The sequence below is a fragment of the Abramis brama genome (assembly GCF_963993115.1).
Source record: "Abramis brama genome assembly, chromosome: 22".
Lineage (NCBI taxonomy): Eukaryota > Metazoa > Chordata > Actinopteri > Cypriniformes > Leuciscidae > Abramis > Abramis brama.
The window spans coordinates 1583218-1605152 of record NC_139984.1 but is presented as its reverse complement, the minus strand read 5'-3'; positions in this window follow the sequence as shown (position 1 = coordinate 1605152).

Here is a 21935-nt window from a genome sequence, read left to right as displayed (position 1 = left end):
TTTTCACGTGACCACAGGCTGAGCCCGTGCACAGGTGTACCGACTTGGCTGTAATTGTCTCTTTGACAATCGTCGGAGAGTTATAGCCATTTAAGTAAAGCCGGCCTCGCCCACTGCCAACGTTTTGGCGTCCCGTCGCCGAAGGGAATCGAAATTCCCGCTTTTTTTCCGGTCGCTGTTGGCAGTCAGACTCCAGAGAATCTTTCTGCACCGGTTTGGGTCAGATTGGGCAAACAACCCAGGACTACTGTGCAAAAGTAGGTTTTTCAGAAAATCCCAAATACCCGAAAATCTCGCCAGCGCGACCCCCCGATCCGAGGCGTGCGTCTCGTTCGGCCCGAGCCAAGGATTCCGGTGATGTGAGACACTTGGGTCTGCGACCGACGGTTTAGGAGTTACGAGCCATTTCGTGCTTTGGAACCATGATGATATGATGAATCATCCAAAATCCCTGGTTGCACTCCAAAGTGTGTCTCGCGTTGTGCACTCTGTTGTGGTCCATTTTCGGTGAGCTTGTCCCTCGGCGACCTTAGGCCCTCTCTCGCCGCGGCCCAGGTGGGCGTGGCCTTTGCCGGCTCCCCCGCCTCGGCGTCATTGTGTCATCGCTTCTCGGCCTTTTGGCTAAGATCAAGTGTAGTATCTGTTCTTATCAGTTTAATATCTGATACGTGCCCTACCCGGGCACCATATATTAAATTGATTTTTGGAACTGGGAGATGGAACAGGGGCTTGCTCCGTCCACTCCACGCATCGACCCGGTATTGCAGTACTTCTGGGAACGGTGCACCCACCCTTAAAGTGTTCAATGAAAGACATGTTTTCTAGTCTTGTGTGACAGCAGATGTTCATGGAAGTAGTGTTATGTTGCTGTGCAGGGGTGTCGCAGGTGATCATATACAATGCTGGTAAAGGTAGAAAGCAAAAAAAAAAAAAAGGGGCGTGAAAGCAACAAAAAAAAAAAGGGCGTGAAAGCAACAAAAAAAAAAAAGAAAAAGAAAAGAAGCCCGTCACTGCACATTTTTGACGTCTCTCTTATCTCTTGGAGTCTTTTACTAACCGTTGGTGAGGAATGCGAGGAGGGACAGGGTGCCTCTGACTGGAGGCCTGGGAATTCATACTTACCTGGCAGGGGAGACACCATGATCAGGAAGGTGGTTCACCCAGGGCGAGGCTCGGCCATTGCACTCCGGTTGTGCTGACCCCTGCGAATTCCCCAAATGTGGGAATCTCGACTGCATAATTTATGGTAGTGGGGGACTGCGTTCGCGCTCTCCCCTGGACACGCACTGGTTAGAAGAGCAGATTGTTAAAGCTCCACTTGTTTTTATTTTATTTTATTGTTTTCTTCTTCTGATGGGACCAATCTGCGAAAGTAGGCTTGTTGGTTTTTGGGGGGGGGGGGGTTTTTTTTTTTTTTTCATTCTTCAAATAATCTCCAGTATTTAACGAACGCTTTGATTGACAGCAGTGGTCCAAAGTTGTTCAGAATGAGGAGTTCTATCGTGTGGTATGAATACCTTGTGCACGTGTGAAAAATCACGTGATACACAGTCGTTTTTTTTTTCTGTTTACAGGTGGCCAGTCGCCACATCCCTTTTCACGTGACCACAGGCTGAGCCCGTGCACAGGTGTACCGACTTGGCTGTAATTGTCTCTTTGACAATCGTCGGAGAGTTATAGCCATTTAAGTAAAGCCGGCCTCGCCCACTGCCAACGTTTTGGCGTCCCGTCGCCGAAGGGAATCGAAATTCCCGCTTTTTTTCCGGTCGCTGTTGGCAGTCAGACTCCAGAGAATCTTTCTGCACCGGTTTGGGTCAGATTGGGCAAACAACCCAGGACTACTGTGCAAAAGTAGGTTTTTCAGAAAATCCCAAATACCCGAAAATCTCGCCAGCGCGACCCCCCGATCCGAGGCGTGCGTCTCGTTCGGCCCGAGCCAAGGATTCCGGTGATGTGAGACACTTGGGTCTGCGACCGACGGTTTAGGAGTTACGAGCCATTTCGTGCTTTGGAACCATGATGATATGATGAATCATCCAAAATCCCTGGTTGCACTCCAAAGTGTGTCTCGCGTTGTGCACTCTGTTGTGGTCCATTTTCGGTGAGCTTGTCCCTCGGCGACCTTAGGCCCTCTCTCGCCGCGGCCCAGGTGGGCGTGGCCTTTGCCGGCTCCCCCGCCTCGGCGTCATTGTGTCATCGCTTCTCGGCCTTTTGGCTAAGATCAAGTGGTCTGGTCAGAAGTTTGGGACAGCGATCGCCTCTTGTGGGACCTTTTGGTCTCGTGTGTTGCTTGTCACACGTGACCTACATCCTTCAGGAGGTACATTGACAAGCGGCTTTTTAAGTGACGACTCGTTCTCCGAGGAATCTTCTTTTAAGGTAAGCAGGTTTTAATTAATTTATTTATTGTATATTTATTGTTTGGGTTTAGCCGCAGCAGGCTGGTGGTGCCTCCAACATGTCGGCTGCTCGTGCCGGCATGAGGAGGCACCACAGCGTGCGTTTTAAATTTAAAGTAAAAGAGGATGGCACTTTCCCGGCCATGTCCAGACTGGACTTTTCTAGGAAGTGCATCCAACAGATCCTTGGTTTTAAAGTTGTAGACATAAACTGCCTGTTGACTCTGCCCCTGAATCACGGTTTTGATGTAAGCTTTGCTTCGGCTTCCTTGCTAAGCACTTTTTGGACTCGGTTAGAAATGTGTAAAGCCAATTTCTCCATGTTCACTGTGGAAAAACTGACTGATAATTCACTGAAAGTCGTGATTGTCAGGATGTTTAATGAAACAGTAAGTGGAGAGGACATTGCTGTATGGTTGGCAAGATATTGCTCTATTCGTGGACAACCAGTCAAGGTTTTAGATGAAGACGGTATCTGGAGCTGTGCGTGGAGAGTGCCCATTAAACAATGGGCAGATCCCAACAGTTACCATGGCCTGAGTCAAATACCTTCAATGATTGTGTTGGGGGAGAATAGAGGTTACATCCATTACCAAGGGATGCCCAAGCTATGCCGCAAGTGTGGCAAACTTGGACATCTCGCCGAGGCATGCCAAGAAGTAGTGTGTAGGAAGTGCAGAGAAATTGGGCACATTTTTGAGGAGTGCCAAAATGGCAGAAAGTGCAACCTCTGTGGAGAATCATCCCATCTCTACAGAGACTGCCCTAAAAGCTTTGCCAACAAGTTAAAAAGTAACAAAATGGCCGCCCCACATGTCGAACAAACAATTGAGGAGGCGGGCCCTGCGGTTTTGGCGGGAAATTCAAATCCCCAGCCAGCCTCAGGGATTGGACAGGAAGGAGGAAGTGGGGCGGCCACAGGGGCGGAGTCAATCTTGGCAGTTGGTGAGGGGGAGGAAGCCAATCCTCCAATTGAAAAGGAAAAAGAAGAAAATATGAAGGATAAAGAGGAGGATACGGCTTCCTCCCTAGTAACCGTGTCTGAGGCTAGTGGGTCGACTAGTGGGAGTGAAACAGATGGTTCTCTCCCCAATGCTCAAGTGCAGAAAAGAGCTGCGAGATCTCCTCTGGTACATTCAGAGGAGAAAAAGCTGCGGGCAGCGCATCGGCTAGATAGTTCCCCCCTGGAAGATCTAGCCCGTATGTGGCCCGCAGAATCTCCCAATGAAGTGTCTTTTCTGCATTTCAAGCTAAGAACATCGTCGCCAAAGGGTTCGCAAGAGGCTCTCTCTGCGAGTCCTGAGGCGTCAAGCACTTCCCCCCCTGATCCCAGTCCTTCTGGGGAAAGGGGAAGGCAAGTGCAACAAGAAATAACATGATTTTAATTATATCTCTGTAGTCCCTTGGTTGCTTTTAAATGTCTCACACCTTTTTAACCATACTGCTCATGGCTCTCACTATCTCTACAATCAATGTGAGAAGTGTGAAGAGCAATATACGAGCACAGAGTGTGTTATCCCTTTTAAAATCTTTTAAGTCAGATGTGTTTTTATTGCAAGAATGTGGCCTGCCTTTTTTTAAAAAATTACAGGAAGTGGGAGGAGATTTGGACCCCAGGACTTTCCATCTGGAGTGGGTCCAATTTTAACAAAAATGACGGTGTTGCTATTTTAATCAAAAATCCCAATGTTTTGGTGAAGGGCAGCACTGTGGTGAGGGATGGGCGGGCAATCTTAGCTAATCTGACTTTTTTAGGTAAGGATTTTAACATTTTAAATGTGTATGGTTTTACGGACAAAAATTATAGGTATGAGCTTTTAGAAGACCTGCAGCCCCACATGCTAGGTAGGGCTCCCCTAGTGGTAGCAGGGGATTTTAATTGTGTTTTATCAAGAAAGGACAGAAAGAGGGTAGGAGAGGATTTTAAGGTCGACAAGACATCGGTTTTATTGCAGGATTTAGTTAGAGATTTTAAATTAGTAGACTGTTTTAAAGCAATGCATCAAAGAGAGGAGGGCTTCACCTGGTTCAGTGGTGACGGCGCCAGAGCCTCTCGAATTGACTATGTTTTTACAAGGGACTGCCCGCCGACCGATGCTACATTGACCCCCCTCTTCTTTTCTGATCACATGATGCTCTCCTGCACCCTTTCACTACCCACGGGTGTGACTGTAGGGGGAGGGCTGTGGAAGCTGAACTGCTCCCTTTTAGAGGATGAGGAAGTGGTAGAAAAGTATAGGGAGCAGTTCAGCCAATGGCAGACCCTCCAGGACTTGTTTGACTCACGGGCACAGTGGTGGGAGATGGTGAAACAAAGGACAGGACGGTTTTTTAAACAAATTGGAAAAGAAAAAAAGAAAAAAGAAAAAAGACGCATGATGGGGCTGCAAAAAAGACTGCAGAGATATTTTAACCTTTTAAACAGTGGATTGGATTTTACAGAAGAAATTAAAGAAGTAAAGAAAGAAATGTCAGACTTGTCCGAAACTAAGAGTAAGGGTGTCATTCTAAGATGTAAGGAGAGAGAAATTGAAGAAGGGGAAAAGTGTACGAGATATTTTTTTAAAAAGACAATAACACGGGGAGGGTCTATTAATACTTTAAAAACTTTTACAGGGGAGGAGGTAAATACTACAGATCTGATTTTAGGGGAAATTGAAAGTTTTTACAATAATTTATACAGCAATAAAGAGGTACACAATGGCATCTTAGAGGAAGTTTTAGGTTTTTTAGACAAAAAGGTAAAGAGTCCAGATGTGCTTTTATCCCAAGATTTTACTCTTTAGAAATGCACAAAGCATTAAAAGGTTTTAAAAAGGGGAAGTCCCCAGGTATGGATGGACTCCCCTTTGAGTTTTATCTGACTTTCTGGGACATTTTAGCACATGACTTATTGACAGTTTTTAAAGAATTTGAGACTCTTGACAGACTTCCGGACAGCTTTAGAGTAGGGATAGTCACTTTACTACACAAAAAAGGAGACAAGACTGACTTGAGAAACTGGCGACCAATCACCCTTTTAAATTATGATTGCAAACTTTTTAGTAAGATTTTAGCTATACGTATGTCGACTGTTTTAGAGGACGTAATCCACCCGGATCAAGCATGCGCTGTGCCCGGCAGGAAGATCACGGACAGCCTGGTACTGATCAGAGACGCCATCTGTTATGCGAGAGACAGAAACATTCGGCTAGTAGTCCTAAATTTAGATTTCGAAAAAGCCTTTGACCGCGTCTCGCACCAGTACCTGCTTCAGGTACTGGGAAAAATGGGGTTTCCTGGGAGGTTTATAGCCTGGGTGGGATTGCTGTACAACGATCTGTCTAGCAGAATTTTGGTTAATGGGCATTTATCCAAAGCTGTTAAACTCTACAGCGGCATCCGTCAGGGGTGTCCTTTATCTGCCCTCTTGTATGTGGCTTGTATTGAGCCACTGGCACAAATCTTGAGAAGGGACAAATGGATTAGAGGACTAGACATCCCCGGAACTGGTGGACTGACGGCGACCTGTGTTTTATATATGGATGACGTGACCCTTTTAGCGACTGACCTTGTATCAGTACGAAGAGCAATGGACTTGACTGACTGGTACGGTCGGGCCTCGGGCGCCAAGCTCAATAGGAGTAAGTCCGAGGCCCAGCTCTTCGGGCCGTGGGGTGACGTGGACACAGGGGGACTAGATTTGAATTTTAAAGACAATGACTTGAAAATTTTAGGTGTAAAATTTGACAGAGAGGGTGGAGGACGGGGAAACTGGACTGACATGTTAGGGAAAGTTAGGCAAAGACTGGGCTTTTGGGGACAAAGACAAATGACTTTTGAAGGCAAGATTTTAATTTTTAAAGCTGTGATTTTACCACTGATTTTACTTGTCTGTTCTGTTTTTAGTCCCCCAAGACGATTCCTGGCCAACCTGGAGAGGGCGGTATTTTATTTCATGTGGGGGTCCAAATGGGAACGACTAAAGAGGGAGGTCGTCAAAAAGAAAAAAGAGAATGGCGGGAAGGGCCTCCCTGACCCCCACCTGTTTTTAGGCAGCCGCTTTGCCGCCCTCCACATCCAATACGCCCTGACCCCATCCAGAGAACACAAGACAGCAGCCATGACCCGATTCTGGATGGGGTCTTACCTAAGAACTTTGAAAATTTTACCCATTGATCTTAAATGTCCAGTGTCTTTTATTTTGTCAAAAGAGTATAGTTTTATTAAGAAATTTTTAAAAAAGCACCTTTTAGAGACCAATGATGCCACTATTTTAACTAACCACAAGTCTCTTATCTCTCTTGTGCAGGATCGGGAATCGGTGAGTCCGGTTCCAGGCCTCACACTAGGTGAGGCCAAAGACGTTTGGAGGAACGCAGCCCACCCAGCTCTCCAGAACAGGCTTAAGGACTTGTCGTGGATGGTGGCTCATGAGATCCTCCCGGTCAGGGCGGTCATGCACTCCAGAGGCATGGCCAAAAACTCCATCTGCCCACGGTCCGGATGTGGTTCCCCGGAGACCGTCTACCACCTGCTCTGGGAGTGCGGCGCTGCGCGGGACCTGTGGGCCAAGACCGGCCCCCTGTTTTTCCCGTGCCTGCCAGCGGGTAGAGCCCAGGTGGACTACAAGCTCGCTATCCTAGGGGTGGGTCAGGGCTTGAAGGAGCTGACAACAAAGAAATTTGCCTCGCTCTGGCTCACCCTAAACATCATAAAGGATACCATCTGGGCCACCAGAAACCTGCTGGTGGGGAAACGCGTGACGGTCCCCCTCCACGCGTGCGAGCACAGAATAACATCAACGCTGCAGGGTGGGCCGCACGTCGTTATTCGGATGGGGGGGCCGGGGCCACACGGAGAAGGTCCCAGCCGCCACCGACCCTGGCCGCCCGTAGATGCACCCTCACCACACCGGCTACGGGAACAGCGGGCCAGCGGGCCGGAGGAGAGGGGATCTTCGCTGGGCACCGGAAGCGGGGAGTCCGGAGCCTGTTCTGGAGACCTGGAGTGAATGGAAAAACTTGATAGGGACTCATCCGCGATCCTGTACAAGAGATGATGTTTTAGTTGGCATGTTTTTATTGTTTTATATCCTTTATTTCTATTTATTTCTGTTTATTTTCATCCATTTTACCTTTCTTTTAAACCAAGCATTTTTACATACATGGACTTTTACAAGACACACCACACAAAACTGATTTTTAAACGTTAAATGTGTCAATTTTGTTTTAAAGACATGTATATTGTTTAAAAGAAAAAATGTGAAAATGAAATGAAAACGTGACAATAAACTTTTTTCGAAAGAAAAAATCTGTTCTTATCAGTTTAATATCTGATACGTGCCCTACCCGGGCACCATATATTAAATTGATTTTTGGAACTGGGAGATGGAACAGGGGCTTGCTCCGTCCACTCCACGCATCGACCCGGTATTGCAGTACTTCTGGGAACGGTGCACCCACCCTTAAAGTGTTCAATGAAAGACATGTTTTCTAGTCTTGTGTGACAGCAGATGTTCATGGAAGTAGTGTTATGTTGCTGTGCAGGGGTGTCGCAGGTGATCATATACAATGCTGGTAAAGGTAGAAAGCAAAAAAAAAAAAAAAGGGGCGTGAAAGCAAAAAAAAAAAAAAGGGCGTGAAAGCAACAAAAAAAAAAAAGAAAAAGAAAAGAAGCCCGTCACTGCACATTTTTGACGTCTCTCTTATCTCTTGGAGTCTTTTACTAACCGTTGGTGAGGAATGCGAGGAGGGACAGGGTGCCTCTGACTGGAGGCCTGGGAATTCATACTTACCTGGCAGGGGAGACACCATGATCAGGAAGGTGGTTCACCCAGGGCGAGGCTCGGCCATTGCACTCCGGTTGTGCTGACCCCTGCGAATTCCCCAAATGTGGGAATCTCGACTGCATAATTTATGGTAGTGGGGGACTGCGTTCGCGCTCTCCCCTGGACACGCACTGGTTAGAAGAGCAGATTGTTAAAGCTCCACTTGTTTTTATTTTATTTTATTGTTTTCTTCTTCTGATGGGACCAATCTGCGAAAGTAGGCTTGTTGGTTTTTGGGGGGGGGGGTTTTTTTTTTTTTTTTCATTCTTCAAATAATCTCCAGTATTTAACGAACGCTTTGATTGACAGCAGTGGTCCAAAGTTGTTCAGAATGAGGAGTTCTATCGTGTGGTATGAATACCTTGTGCACGTGTGAAAAATCACGTGATACACAGTCGTTTTTTTTTCTGTTTACAGGTGGCCAGTCGCCACATCCCTTTTCACGTGACCACAGGCTGAGCCCGTGCACAGGTGTACCGACTTGGCTGTAATTGTCTCTTTGACAATCGTCGGAGAGTTATAGCCATTTAAGTAAAGCCGGCCTCGCCCACTGCCAACGTTTTGGCGTCCCGTCGCCGAAGGGAATCGAAATTCCCGCTTTTTTTCCGGTCGCTGTTGGCAGTCAGACTCCAGAGAATCTTTCTGCACCGGTTTGGGTCAGATTGGGCAAACAACCCAGGACTACTGTGCAAAAGTAGGTTTTTCAGAAAATCCCAAATACCCGAAAATCTCGCCAGCGCGACCCCCCGATCCGAGGCGTGCGTCTCGTTCGGCCCGAGCCAAGGATTCCGGTGATGTGAGACACTTGGGTCTGCGACCGACGGTTTAGGAGTTACGAGCCATTTCGTGCTTTGGAACCATGATGATATGATGAATCATCCAAAATCCCTGGTTGCACTCCAAAGTGTGTCTCGCGTTGTGCACTCTGTTGTGGTCCATTTTCGGTGAGCTTGTCCCTCGGCGACCTTAGGCCCTCTCTCGCCGCGGCCCAGGTGGGCGTGGCCTTTGCCGGCTCCCCCGCCTCGGCGTCATTGTGTCATCGCTTCTCGGCCTTTTGGCTAAGATCAAGTGGTCTGGTCAGAAGTTTGGGACAGCGATCGCCTCTTGTGGGACCTTTTGGTCTCGTGTGTTGCTTGTCACACGTGACCTACATCCTTCAGGAGGTACATTGACAAGCGGCTTTTTAAGTGACGACTCGTTCTCCGAGGAATCTTCTTTTAAGGTAAGCAGGTTTTAATTAATTTATTTATTGTATATTTATTGTTTGGGTTTAGCCGCAGCAGGCTGGTGGTGCCTCCAACATGTCGGCTGCTCGTGCCGGCATGAGGAGGCACCACAGCGTGCGTTTTAAATTTAAAGTAAAAGAGGATGGCACTTTCCCGGCCATGTCCAGACTGGACTTTTCTAGGAAGTGCATCCAACAGATCCTTGGTTTTAAAGTTGTAGACATAAACTGCCTGTTGACTCTGCCCCTGAATCACGGTTTTGATGTAAGCTTTGCTTCGGCTTCCTTGCTAAGCACTTTTTGGACTCGGTTAGAAATGTGTAAAGCCAATTTCTCCATGTTCACTGTGGAAAAACTGACTGATAATTCACTGAAAGTCGTGATTGTCAGGATGTTTAATGAAACAGTAAGTGGAGAGGACATTGCTGTATGGTTGGCAAGATATTGCTCTATTCGTGGACAACCAGTCAAGGTTTTAGATGAAGACGGTATCTGGAGCTGTGCGTGGAGAGTGCCCATTAAACAATGGGCAGATCCCAACAGTTACCATGGCCTGAGTCAAATACCTTCAATGATTGTGTTGGGGGAGAATAGAGGTTACATCCATTACCAAGGGATGCCCAAGCTATGCCGCAAGTGTGGCAAACTTGGACATCTCGCCGAGGCATGCCAAGAAGTAGTGTGTAGGAAGTGCAGAGAAATTGGGCACATTTTTGAGGAGTGCCAAAATGGCAGAAAGTGCAACCTCTGTGGAGAATCATCCCATCTCTACAGAGACTGCCCTAAAAGCTTTGCCAACAAGTTAAAAAGTAACAAAATGGCCGCCCCACATGTCGAACAAACAATTGAGGAGGCGGGCCCTGCGGTTTTGGCGGGAAATTCAAATCCCCAGCCAGCCTCAGGGATTGGACAGGAAGGAGGAAGTGGGGCGGCCACAGGGGCGGAGTCAATCTTGGCAGTTGGTGAGGGGGAGGAAGCCAATCCTCCAATTGAAAAGGAAAAAGAAGAAAATATGAAGGATAAAGAGGAGGATACGGCTTCCTCCCTAGTAACCGTGTCTGAGGCTAGTGGGTCGACTAGTGGGAGTGAAACAGATGGTTCTCTCCCCAATGCTCAAGTGCAGAAAAGAGCTGCGAGATCTCCTCTGGTACATTCAGAGGAGAAAAAGCTGCGGGCAGCGCATCGGCTAGATAGTTCCCCCCTGGAAGATCTAGCCCGTATGTGGCCCGCAGAATCTCCCAATGAAGTGTCTTTTCTGCATTTCAAGCTAAGAACATCGTCGCCAAAGGGTTCGCAAGAGGCTCTCTCTGCGAGTCCTGAGGCGTCAAGCACTTCCCCCCCTGATCCCAGTCCTTCTGGGGAAAGGGGAAGGCAAGTGCAACAAGAAATAACATGATTTTAATTATATCTCTGTAGTCCCTTGGTTGCTTTTAAATGTCTCACACCTTTTTAACCATACTGCTCATGGCTCTCACTATCTCTACAATCAATGTGAGAAGTGTGAAGAGCAATATACGAGCACAGAGTGTGTTATCCCTTTTAAAATCTTTTAAGTCAGATGTGTTTTTATTGCAAGAATGTGGCCTGCCTTTTTTTAAAAAATTACAGGAAGTGGGAGGAGATTTGGACCCCAGGACTTTCCATCTGGAGTGGGTCCAATTTTAACAAAAATGACGGTGTTGCTATTTTAATCAAAAATCCCAATGTTTTGGTGAAGGGCAGCACTGTGGTGAGGGATGGGCGGGCAATCTTAGCTAATCTGACTTTTTTAGGTAAGGATTTTAACATTTTAAATGTGTATGGTTTTACGGACAAAAATTATAGGTATGAGCTTTTAGAAGACCTGCAGCCCCACATGCTAGGTAGGGCTCCCCTAGTGGTAGCAGGGGATTTTAATTGTGTTTTATCAAGAAAGGACAGAAAGAGGGTAGGAGAGGATTTTAAGGTCGACAAGACATCGGTTTTATTGCAGGATTTAGTTAGAGATTTTAAATTAGTAGACTGTTTTAAAGCAATGCATCAAAGAGAGGAGGGCTTCACCTGGTTCAGTGGTGACGGCGCCAGAGCCTCTCGAATTGACTATGTTTTTACAAGGGACTGCCCGCCGACCGATGCTACATTGACCCCCCTCTTCTTTTCTGATCACATGATGCTCTCCTGCACCCTTTCACTACCCACGGGTGTGACTGTAGGGGGAGGGCTGTGGAAGCTGAACTGCTCCCTTTTAGAGGATGAGGAAGTGGTAGAAAAGTATAGGGAGCAGTTCAGCCAATGGCAGACCCTCCAGGACTTGTTTGACTCACGGGCACAGTGGTGGGAGATGGTGAAACAAAGGACAGGACGGTTTTTTAAACAAATTGGAAAAGAAAAAAAGAAAAAAGAAAAAAGACGCATGATGGGGCTGCAAAAAAGACTGCAGAGATATTTTAACCTTTTAAACAGTGGATTGGATTTTACAGAAGAAATTAAAGAAGTAAAGAAAGAAATGTCAGACTTGTCCGAAACTAAGAGTAAGGGTGTCATTCTAAGATGTAAGGAGAGAGAAATTGAAGAAGGGGAAAAGTGTACGAGATATTTTTTTAAAAAGACAATAACACGGGGAGGGTCTATTAATACTTTAAAAACTTTTACAGGGGAGGAGGTAAATACTACAGATCTGATTTTAGGGGAAATTGAAAGTTTTTACAATAATTTATACAGCAATAAAGAGGTACACAATGGCATCTTAGAGGAAGTTTTAGGTTTTTTAGACAAAAAGGTAAAGAGTCCAGATGTGCTTTTATCCCAAGATTTTACTCTTTAGAAATGCACAAAGCATTAAAAGGTTTTAAAAAGGGGAAGTCCCCAGGTATGGATGGACTCCCCTTTGAGTTTTATCTGACTTTCTGGGACATTTTAGCACATGACTTATTGACAGTTTTTAAAGAATTTGAGACTCTTGACAGACTTCCGGACAGCTTTAGAGTAGGGATAGTCACTTTACTACACAAAAAAGGAGACAAGACTGACTTGAGAAACTGGCGACCAATCACCCTTTTAAATTATGATTGCAAACTTTTTAGTAAGATTTTAGCTATACGTATGTCGACTGTTTTAGAGGACGTAATCCACCCGGATCAAGCATGCGCTGTGCCCGGCAGGAAGATCACGGACAGCCTGGTACTGATCAGAGACGCCATCTGTTATGCGAGAGACAGAAACATTCGGCTAGTAGTCCTAAATTTAGATTTCGAAAAAGCCTTTGACCGCGTCTCGCACCAGTACCTGCTTCAGGTACTGGGAAAAATGGGGTTTCCTGGGAGGTTTATAGCCTGGGTGGGATTGCTGTACAACGATCTGTCTAGCAGAATTTTGGTTAATGGGCATTTATCCAAAGCTGTTAAACTCTACAGCGGCATCCGTCAGGGGTGTCCTTTATCTGCCCTCTTGTATGTGGCTTGTATTGAGCCACTGGCACAAATCTTGAGAAGGGACAAATGGATTAGAGGACTAGACATCCCCGGAACTGGTGGACTGACGGCGACCTGTGTTTTATATATGGATGACGTGACCCTTTTAGCGACTGACCTTGTATCAGTACGAAGAGCAATGGACTTGACTGACTGGTACGGTCGGGCCTCGGGCGCCAAGCTCAATAGGAGTAAGTCCGAGGCCCAGCTCTTCGGGCCGTGGGGTGACGTGGACACAGGGGGACTAGATTTGAATTTTAAAGACAATGACTTGAAAATTTTAGGTGTAAAATTTGACAGAGAGGGTGGAGGACGGGGAAACTGGACTGACATGTTAGGGAAAGTTAGGCAAAGACTGGGCTTTTGGGGACAAAGACAAATGACTTTTGAAGGCAAGATTTTAATTTTTAAAGCTGTGATTTTACCACTGATTTTACTTGTCTGTTCTGTTTTTAGTCCCCCAAGACGATTCCTGGCCAACCTGGAGAGGGCGGTATTTTATTTCATGTGGGGGTCCAAATGGGAACGACTAAAGAGGGAGGTCGTCAAAAAGAAAAAAGAGAATGGCGGGAAGGGCCTCCCTGACCCCCACCTGTTTTTAGGCAGCCGCTTTGCCGCCCTCCACATCCAATACGCCCTGACCCCATCCAGAGAACACAAGACAGCAGCCATGACCCGATTCTGGATGGGGTCTTACCTAAGAACTTTGAAAATTTTACCCATTGATCTTAAATGTCCAGTGTCTTTTATTTTGTCAAAAGAGTATAGTTTTATTAAGAAATTTTTAAAAAAGCACCTTTTAGAGACCAATGATGCCACTATTTTAACTAACCACAAGTCTCTTATCTCTCTTGTGCAGGATCGGGAATCGGTGAGTCCGGTTCCAGGCCTCACACTAGGTGAGGCCAAAGACGTTTGGAGGAACGCAGCCCACCCAGCTCTCCAGAACAGGCTTAAGGACTTGTCGTGGATGGTGGCTCATGAGATCCTCCCGGTCAGGGCGGTCATGCACTCCAGAGGCATGGCCAAAAACTCCATCTGCCCACGGTCCGGATGTGGTTCCCCGGAGACCGTCTACCACCTGCTCTGGGAGTGCGGCGCTGCGCGGGACCTGTGGGCCAAGACCGGCCCCCTGTTTTTCCCGTGCCTGCCAGCGGGTAGAGCCCAGGTGGACTACAAGCTCGCTATCCTAGGGGTGGGTCAGGGCTTGAAGGAGCTGACAACAAAGAAATTTGCCTCGCTCTGGCTCACCCTAAACATCATAAAGGATACCATCTGGGCCACCAGAAACCTGCTGGTGGGGAAACGCGTGACGGTCCCCCTCCACGCGTGCGAGCACAGAATAACATCAACGCTGCAGGGTGGGCCGCACGTCGTTATTCGGATGGGGGGGCCGGGGCCACACGGAGAAGGTCCCAGCCGCCACCGACCCTGGCCGCCCGTAGATGCACCCTCACCACACCGGCTACGGGAACAGCGGGCCAGCGGGCCGGAGGAGAGGGGATCTTCGCTGGGCACCGGAAGCGGGGAGTCCGGAGCCTGTTCTGGAGACCTGGAGTGAATGGAAAAACTTGATAGGGACTCATCCGCGATCCTGTACAAGAGATGATGTTTTAGTTGGCATGTTTTTATTGTTTTATATCCTTTATTTCTATTTATTTCTGTTTATTTTCATCCATTTTACCTTTCTTTTAAACCAAGCATTTTTACATACATGGACTTTTACAAGACACACCACACAAAACTGATTTTTAAACGTTAAATGTGTCAATTTTGTTTTAAAGACATGTATATTGTTTAAAAGAAAAAATGTGAAAATGAAATGAAAACGTGACAATAAACTTTTTTCGAAAGAAAAAATCTGTTCTTATCAGTTTAATATCTGATACGTGCCCTACCCGGGCACCATATATTAAATTGATTTTTGGAACTGGGAGATGGAACAGGGGCTTGCTCCGTCCACTCCACGCATCGACCCGGTATTGCAGTACTTCTGGGAACGGTGCACCCACCCTTAAAGTGTTCAATGAAAGACATGTTTTCTAGTCTTGTGTGACAGCAGATGTTCATGGAAGTAGTGTTATGTTGCTGTGCAGGGGTGTCGCAGGTGATCATATACAATGCTGGTAAAGGTAGAAAGCAAAAAAAAAAAAAAAGGGGCGTGAAAGCAAAAAAAAAAAAAAGGGCGTGAAAGCAACAAAAAAAAAAAAGAAAAAGAAAAGAAGCCCGTCACTGCACATTTTTGACGTCTCTCTTATCTCTTGGAGTCTTTTACTAACCGTTGGTGAGGAATGCGAGGAGGGACAGGGTGCCTCTGACTGGAGGCCTGGGAATTCATACTTACCTGGCAGGGGAGACACCATGATCAGGAAGGTGGTTCACCCAGGGCGAGGCTCGGCCATTGCACTCCGGTTGTGCTGACCCCTGCGAATTCCCCAAATGTGGGAATCTCGACTGCATAATTTATGGTAGTGGGGGACTGCGTTCGCGCTCTCCCCTGGACACGCACTGGTTAGAAGAGCAGATTGTTAAAGCTCCACTTGTTTTTATTTTATTTTATTGTTTTCTTCTTCTGATGGGACCAATCTGCGAAAGTAGGCTTGTTGGTTTTTGGGGGGGGGGGTTTTTTTTTTTTTTTTCATTCTTCAAATAATCTCCAGTATTTAACGAACGCTTTGATTGACAGCAGTGGTCCAAAGTTGTTCAGAATGAGGAGTTCTATCGTGTGGTATGAATACCTTGTGCACGTGTGAAAAATCACGTGATACACAGTCGTTTTTTTTTCTGTTTACAGGTGGCCAGTCGCCACATCCCTTTTCACGTGACCACAGGCTGAGCCCGTGCACAGGTGTACCGACTTGGCTGTAATTGTCTCTTTGACAATCGTCGGAGAGTTATAGCCATTTAAGTAAAGCCGGCCTCGCCCACTGCCAACGTTTTGGCGTCCCGTCGCCGAAGGGAATCGAAATTCCCGCTTTTTTTCCGGTCGCTGTTGGCAGTCAGACTCCAGAGAATCTTTCTGCACCGGTTTGGGTCAGATTGGGCAAACAACCCAGGACTACTGTGCAAAAGTAGGTTTTTCAGAAAATCCCAAATACCCGAAAATCTCGCCAGCGCGACCCCCCGATCCGAGGCGTGCGTCTCGTTCGGCCCGAGCCAAGGATTCCGGTGATGTGAGACACTTGGGTCTGCGACCGACGGTTTAGGAGTTACGAGCCATTTCGTGCTTTGGAACCATGATGATATGATGAATCATCCAAAATCCCTGGTTGCACTCCAAAGTGTGTCTCGCGTTGTGCACTCTGTTGTGGTCCATTTTCGGTGAGCTTGTCCCTCGGCGACCTTAGGCCCTCTCTCGCCGCGGCCCAGGTGGGCGTGGCCTTTGCCGGCTCCCCCGCCTCGGCGTCATTGTGTCATCGCTTCTCGGCCTTTTGGCTAAGATCAAGTGTAGTATCTGTTCTTATCAGTTTAATATCTGATACGTGCCCTACCCGGGCACCATATATTAAATTGATTTTTGGAACTGGGAGATGGAACAGGGGCTTGCTCCGTCCACTCCACGCATCGACCCGGTATTGCAGTACTTCTGGGAACGGTGCACCCACCCTTAAAGTGTTCAATGAAAGACATGTTTTCTAGTCTTGTGTGACAGCAGATGTTCATGGAAGTAGTGTTATGTTGCTGTGCAGGGGTGTCGCAGGTGATCATATACAATGCTGGTAAAGGTAGAAAGCAAAAAAAAAAAAAAGGGGCGTGAAAGCAACAAAAAAAAAAAGGGCGTGAAAGCAACAAAAAAAAAAAAGAAAAAGAAAAGAAGCCCGTCACTGCACATTTTTGACGTCTCTCTTATCTCTTGGAGTCTTTTACTAACCGTTGGTGAGGAATGCGAGGAGGGACAGGGTGCCTCTGACTGGAGGCCTGGGAATTCATACTTACCTGGCAGGGGAGACACCATGATCAGGAAGGTGGTTCACCCAGGGCGAGGCTCGGCCATTGCACTCCGGTTGTGCTGACCCCTGCGAATTCCCCAAATGTGGGAATCTCGACTGCATAATTTATGGTAGTGGGGGACTGCGTTCGCGCTCTCCCCTGGACACGCACTGGTTAGAAGAGCAGATTGTTAAAGCTCCACTTGTTTTTATTTTATTTTATTGTTTTCTTCTTCTGATGGGACCAATCTGCGAAAGTAGGCTTGTTGGTTTTTGGGGGGGGGGGTTTTTTTTTTTTTTTTCATTCTTCAAATAATCTCCAGTATTTAACGAACGCTTTGATTGACAGCAGTGGTCCAAAGTTGTTCAGAATGAGGAGTTCTATCGTGTGGTATGAATACCTTGTGCACGTGTGAAAAATCACGTGATACACAGTCGTTTTTTTTTTCTGTTTACAGGTGGCCAGTCGCCACATCCCTTTTCACGTGACCACAGGCTGAGCCCGTGCACAGGTGTACCGACTTGGCTGTAATTGTCTCTTTGACAATCGTCGGAGAGTTATAGCCATTTAAGTAAAGCCGGCCTCGCCCACTGCCAACGTTTTGGCGTCCCGTCGCCGAAGGGAATCGAAATTCCCGCTTTTTTTCCGGTCGCTGTTGGCAGTCAGACTCCAGAGAATCTTTCTGCACCGGTTTGGGTCAGATTGGGCAAACAACCCAGGACTACTGTGCAAAAGTAGGTTTTTCAGAAAATCCCAAATACCCGAAAATCTCGCCAGCGCGACCCCCCGATCCGAGGCGTGCGTCTCGTTCGGCCCGAGCCAAGGATTCCGGTGATGTGAGACACTTGGGTCTGCGACCGACGGTTTAGGAGTTACGAGCCATTTCGTGCTTTGGAACCATGATGATATGATGAATCATCCAAAATCCCTGGTTGCACTCCAAAGTGTGTCTCGCGTTGTGCACTCTGTTGTGGTCCATTTTCGGTGAGCTTGTCCCTCGGCGACCTTAGGCCCTCTCTCGCCGCGGCCCAGGTGGGCGTGGCCTTTGCCGGCTCCCCCGCCTCGGCGTCATTGTGTCATCGCTTCTCGGCCTTTTGGCTAAGATCAAGTGTAGTATCTGTTCTTATCAGTTTAATATCTGATACGTGCCCTACCCGGGCACCATATATTAAATTGATTTTTGGAACTGGGAGATGGAACAGGGGCTTGCTCCGTCCACTCCACGCATCGACCCGGTATTGCAGTACTTCTGGGAACGGTGCACCCACCCTTAAAGTGTTCAATGAAAGACATGTTTTCTAGTCTTGTGTGACAGCAGATGTTCATGGAAGTAGTGTTATGTTGCTGTGCAGGGGTGTCGCAGGTGATCATATACAATGCTGGTAAAGGTAGAAAGCAAAAAAAAAAAAAAGGGGCGTGAAAGCAACAAAAAAAAAAAGGGCGTGAAAGCAACAAAAAAAAAAAAGAAAAAGAAAAGAAGCCCGTCACTGCACATTTTTGACGTCTCTCTTATCTCTTGGAGTCTTTTACTAACCGTTGGTGAGGAATGCGAGGAGGGACAGGGTGCCTCTGACTGGAGGCCTGGGAATTCATACTTACCTGGCAGGGGAGACACCATGATCAGGAAGGTGGTTCACCCAGGGCGAGGCTCGGCCATTGCACTCCGGTTGTGCTGACCCCTGCGAATTCCCCAAATGTGGGAATCTCGACTGCATAATTTATGGTAGTGGGGGACTGCGTTCGCGCTCTCCCCTGGACACGCACTGGTTAGAAGAGCAGATTGTTAAAGCTCCACTTGTTTTTATTTTATTTTATTGTTTTCTTCTTCTGATGGGACCAATCTGCGAAAGTAGGCTTGTTGGTTTTTGGGGGGGGGGGTTTTTTTTTTTTTTTTCATTCTTCAAATAATCTCCAGTATTTAACGAACGCTTTGATTGACAGCAGTGGTCCAAAGTTGTTCAGAATGAGGAGTTCTATCGTGTGGTATGAATACCTTGTGCACGTGTGAAAAATCACGTGATACACAGTCGTTTTTTTTTTCTGTTTACAGGTGGCCAGTCGCCACATCCCTTTTCACGTGACCACAGGCTGAGCCCGTGCACAGGTGTACCGACTTGGCTGTAATTGTCTCTTTGACAATCGTCGGAGAGTTATAGCCATTTAAGTAAAGCCGGCCTCGCCCACTGCCAACGTTTTGGCGTCCCGTCGCCGAAGGGAATCGAAATTCCCGCTTTTTTTCCGGTCGCTGTTGGCAGTCAGACTCCAGAGAATCTTTCTGCACCGGTTTGGGTCAGATTGGGCAAACAACCCAGGACTACTGTGCAAAAGTAGGTTTTTCAGAAAATCCCAAATACCCGAAAATCTCGCCAGCGCGACCCCCCGATCCGAGGCGTGCGTCTCGTTCGGCCCGAGCCAAGGATTCCGGTGATGTGAGACACTTGGGTCTGCGACCGACGGTTTAGGAGTTACGAGCCATTTCGTGCTTTGGAACCATGATGATATGATGAATCATCCAAAATCCCTGGTTGCACTCCAAAGTGTGTCTCGCGTTGTGCACTCTGTTGTGGTCCATTTTCGGTGAGCTTGTCCCTCGGCGACCTTAGGCCCTCTCTCGCCGCGGCCCAGGTGGGCGTGGCCTTTGCCGGCTCCCCCGCCTCGGCGTCATTGTGTCATCGCTTCTCGGCCTTTTGGCTAAGATCAAGTGTAGTATCTGTTCTTATCAGTTTAATATCTGATACGTGCCCTACCCGGGCACCATATATTAAATTGATTTTTGGAACTGGGAGATGGAACAGGGGCTTGCTCCGTCCACTCCACGCATCGACCCGGTATTGCAGTACTTCTGGGAACGGTGCACCCACCCTTAAAGTGTTCAATGAAAGACATGTTTTCTAGTCTTGTGTGACAGCAGATGTTCATGGAAGTAGTGTTATGTTGCTGTGCAGGGGTGTCGCAGGTGATCATATACAATGCTGGTAAAGGTAGAAAGCAAAAAAAAAAAAAAAGGGGCGTGAAAGCAAAAAAAAAAAAAAGGGCGTGAAAGCAACAAAAAAAAAAAAGAAAAAGAAAAGAAGCCCGTCACTGCACATTTTTGACGTCTCTCTTATCTCTTGGAGTCTTTTACTAACCGTTGGTGAGGAATGCGAGGAGGGACAGGGTGCCTCTGACTGGAGGCCTGGGAATTCATACTTACCTGGCAGGGGAGACACCATGATCAGGAAGGTGGTTCACCCAGGGCGAGGCTCGGCCATTGCACTCCGGTTGTGCTGACCCCTGCGAATTCCCCAAATGTGGGAATCTCGACTGCATAATTTATGGTAGTGGGGGACTGCGTTCGCGCTCTCCCCTGGACACGCACTGGTTAGAAGAGCAGATTGTTAAAGCTCCACTTGTTTTTATTTTATTTTATTGTTTTCTTCTTCTGATGGGACCAATCTGCGAAAGTAGGCTTGTTGGTTTTTGGGGGGGGGGGTTTTTTTTTTTTTTTTCCATTCTTCAAATAATCTCCAGTATTTAACGAACGCTTTGATTGACAGCAGTGGTCCAAAGTTGTTCAGAATGAGGAGTTCTATCGTGTGGTATGAATACCTTGTGCACGTGTGAAAAATCACGTGATACACAGTCGTTTTTTTTTCTGTTTACAGGTGGCCAGTCGCCACATCCCTTTTCACGTGACCACAGGCTGAGCCCGTGCACAGGTGTACCGACTTGGCTGTAATTGTCTCTTTGACAATCGTCGGAGAGTTATAGCCATTTAAGTAAAGCCGGCCTCGCCCACTGCCAACGTTTTGGCGTCCCGTCGCCGAAGGGAATCGAAATTCCCGCTTTTTTTCCGGTCGCTGTTGGCAGTCAGACTCCAGAGAATCTTTCTGCACCGGTTTGGGTCAGATTGGGCAAACAACCCAGGACTACTGTGCAAAAGTAGGTTTTTCAGAAAATCCCAAATACCCGAAAATCTCGCCAGCGCGACCCCCCGATCCGAGGCGTGCGTCTCGTTCGGCCCGAGCCAAGGATTCCGGTGATGTGAGACACTTGGGTCTGCGACCGACGGTTTAGGAGTTACGAGCCATTTCGTGCTTTGGAACCATGATGATATGATGAATCATCCAAAATCCCTGGTTGCACTCCAAAGTGTGTCTCGCGTTGTGCACTCTGTTGTGGTCCATTTTCGGTGAGCTTGTCCCTCGGCGACCTTAGGCCCTCTCTCGCCGCGGCCCAGGTGGGCGTGGCCTTTGCCGGCTCCCCCGCCTCGGCGTCATTGTGTCATCGCTTCTCGGCCTTTTGGCTAAGATCAAGTGTAGTATCTGTTCTTATCAGTTTAATATCTGATACGTGCCCTACCCGGGCACCATATATTAAATTGATTTTTGGAACTGGGAGATGGAACAGGGGCTTGCTCCGTCCACTCCACGCATCGACCCGGTATTGCAGTACTTCTGGGAACGGTGCACCCACCCTTAAAGTGTTCAATGAAAGACATGTTTTCTAGTCTTGTGTGACAGCAGATGTTCATGGAAGTAGTGTTATGTTGCTGTGCAGGGGTGTCGCAGGTGATCATATACAATGCTGGTAAAGGTAGAAAGCAAAAAAAAAAAAAAGGGGCGTGAAAGCAACAAAAAAAAAAAGGGCGTGAAAGCAACAAAAAAAAAAAAGAAAAAGAAAAGAAGCCCGTCACTGCACATTTTTGACGTCTCTCTTATCTCTTGGAGTCTTTTACTAACCGTTGGTGAGGAATGCGAGGAGGGACAGGGTGCCTCTGACTGGAGGCCTGGGAATTCATACTTACCTGGCAGGGGAGACACCATGATCAGGAAGGTGGTTCACCCAGGGCGAGGCTCGGCCATTGCACTCCGGTTGTGCTGACCCCTGCGAATTCCCCAAATGTGGGAATCTCGACTGCATAATTTATGGTAGTGGGGGACTGCGTTCGCGCTCTCCCCTGGACACGCACTGGTTAGAAGAGCAGATTGTTAAAGCTCCACTTGTTTTTATTTTATTTTATTGTTTTCTTCTTCTGATGGGACCAATCTGCGAAAGTAGGCTTGTTGGTTTTTGGGGGGGGGGGTTTTTTTTTTTTTTTTCATTCTTCAAATAATCTCCAGTATTTAACGAACGCTTTGATT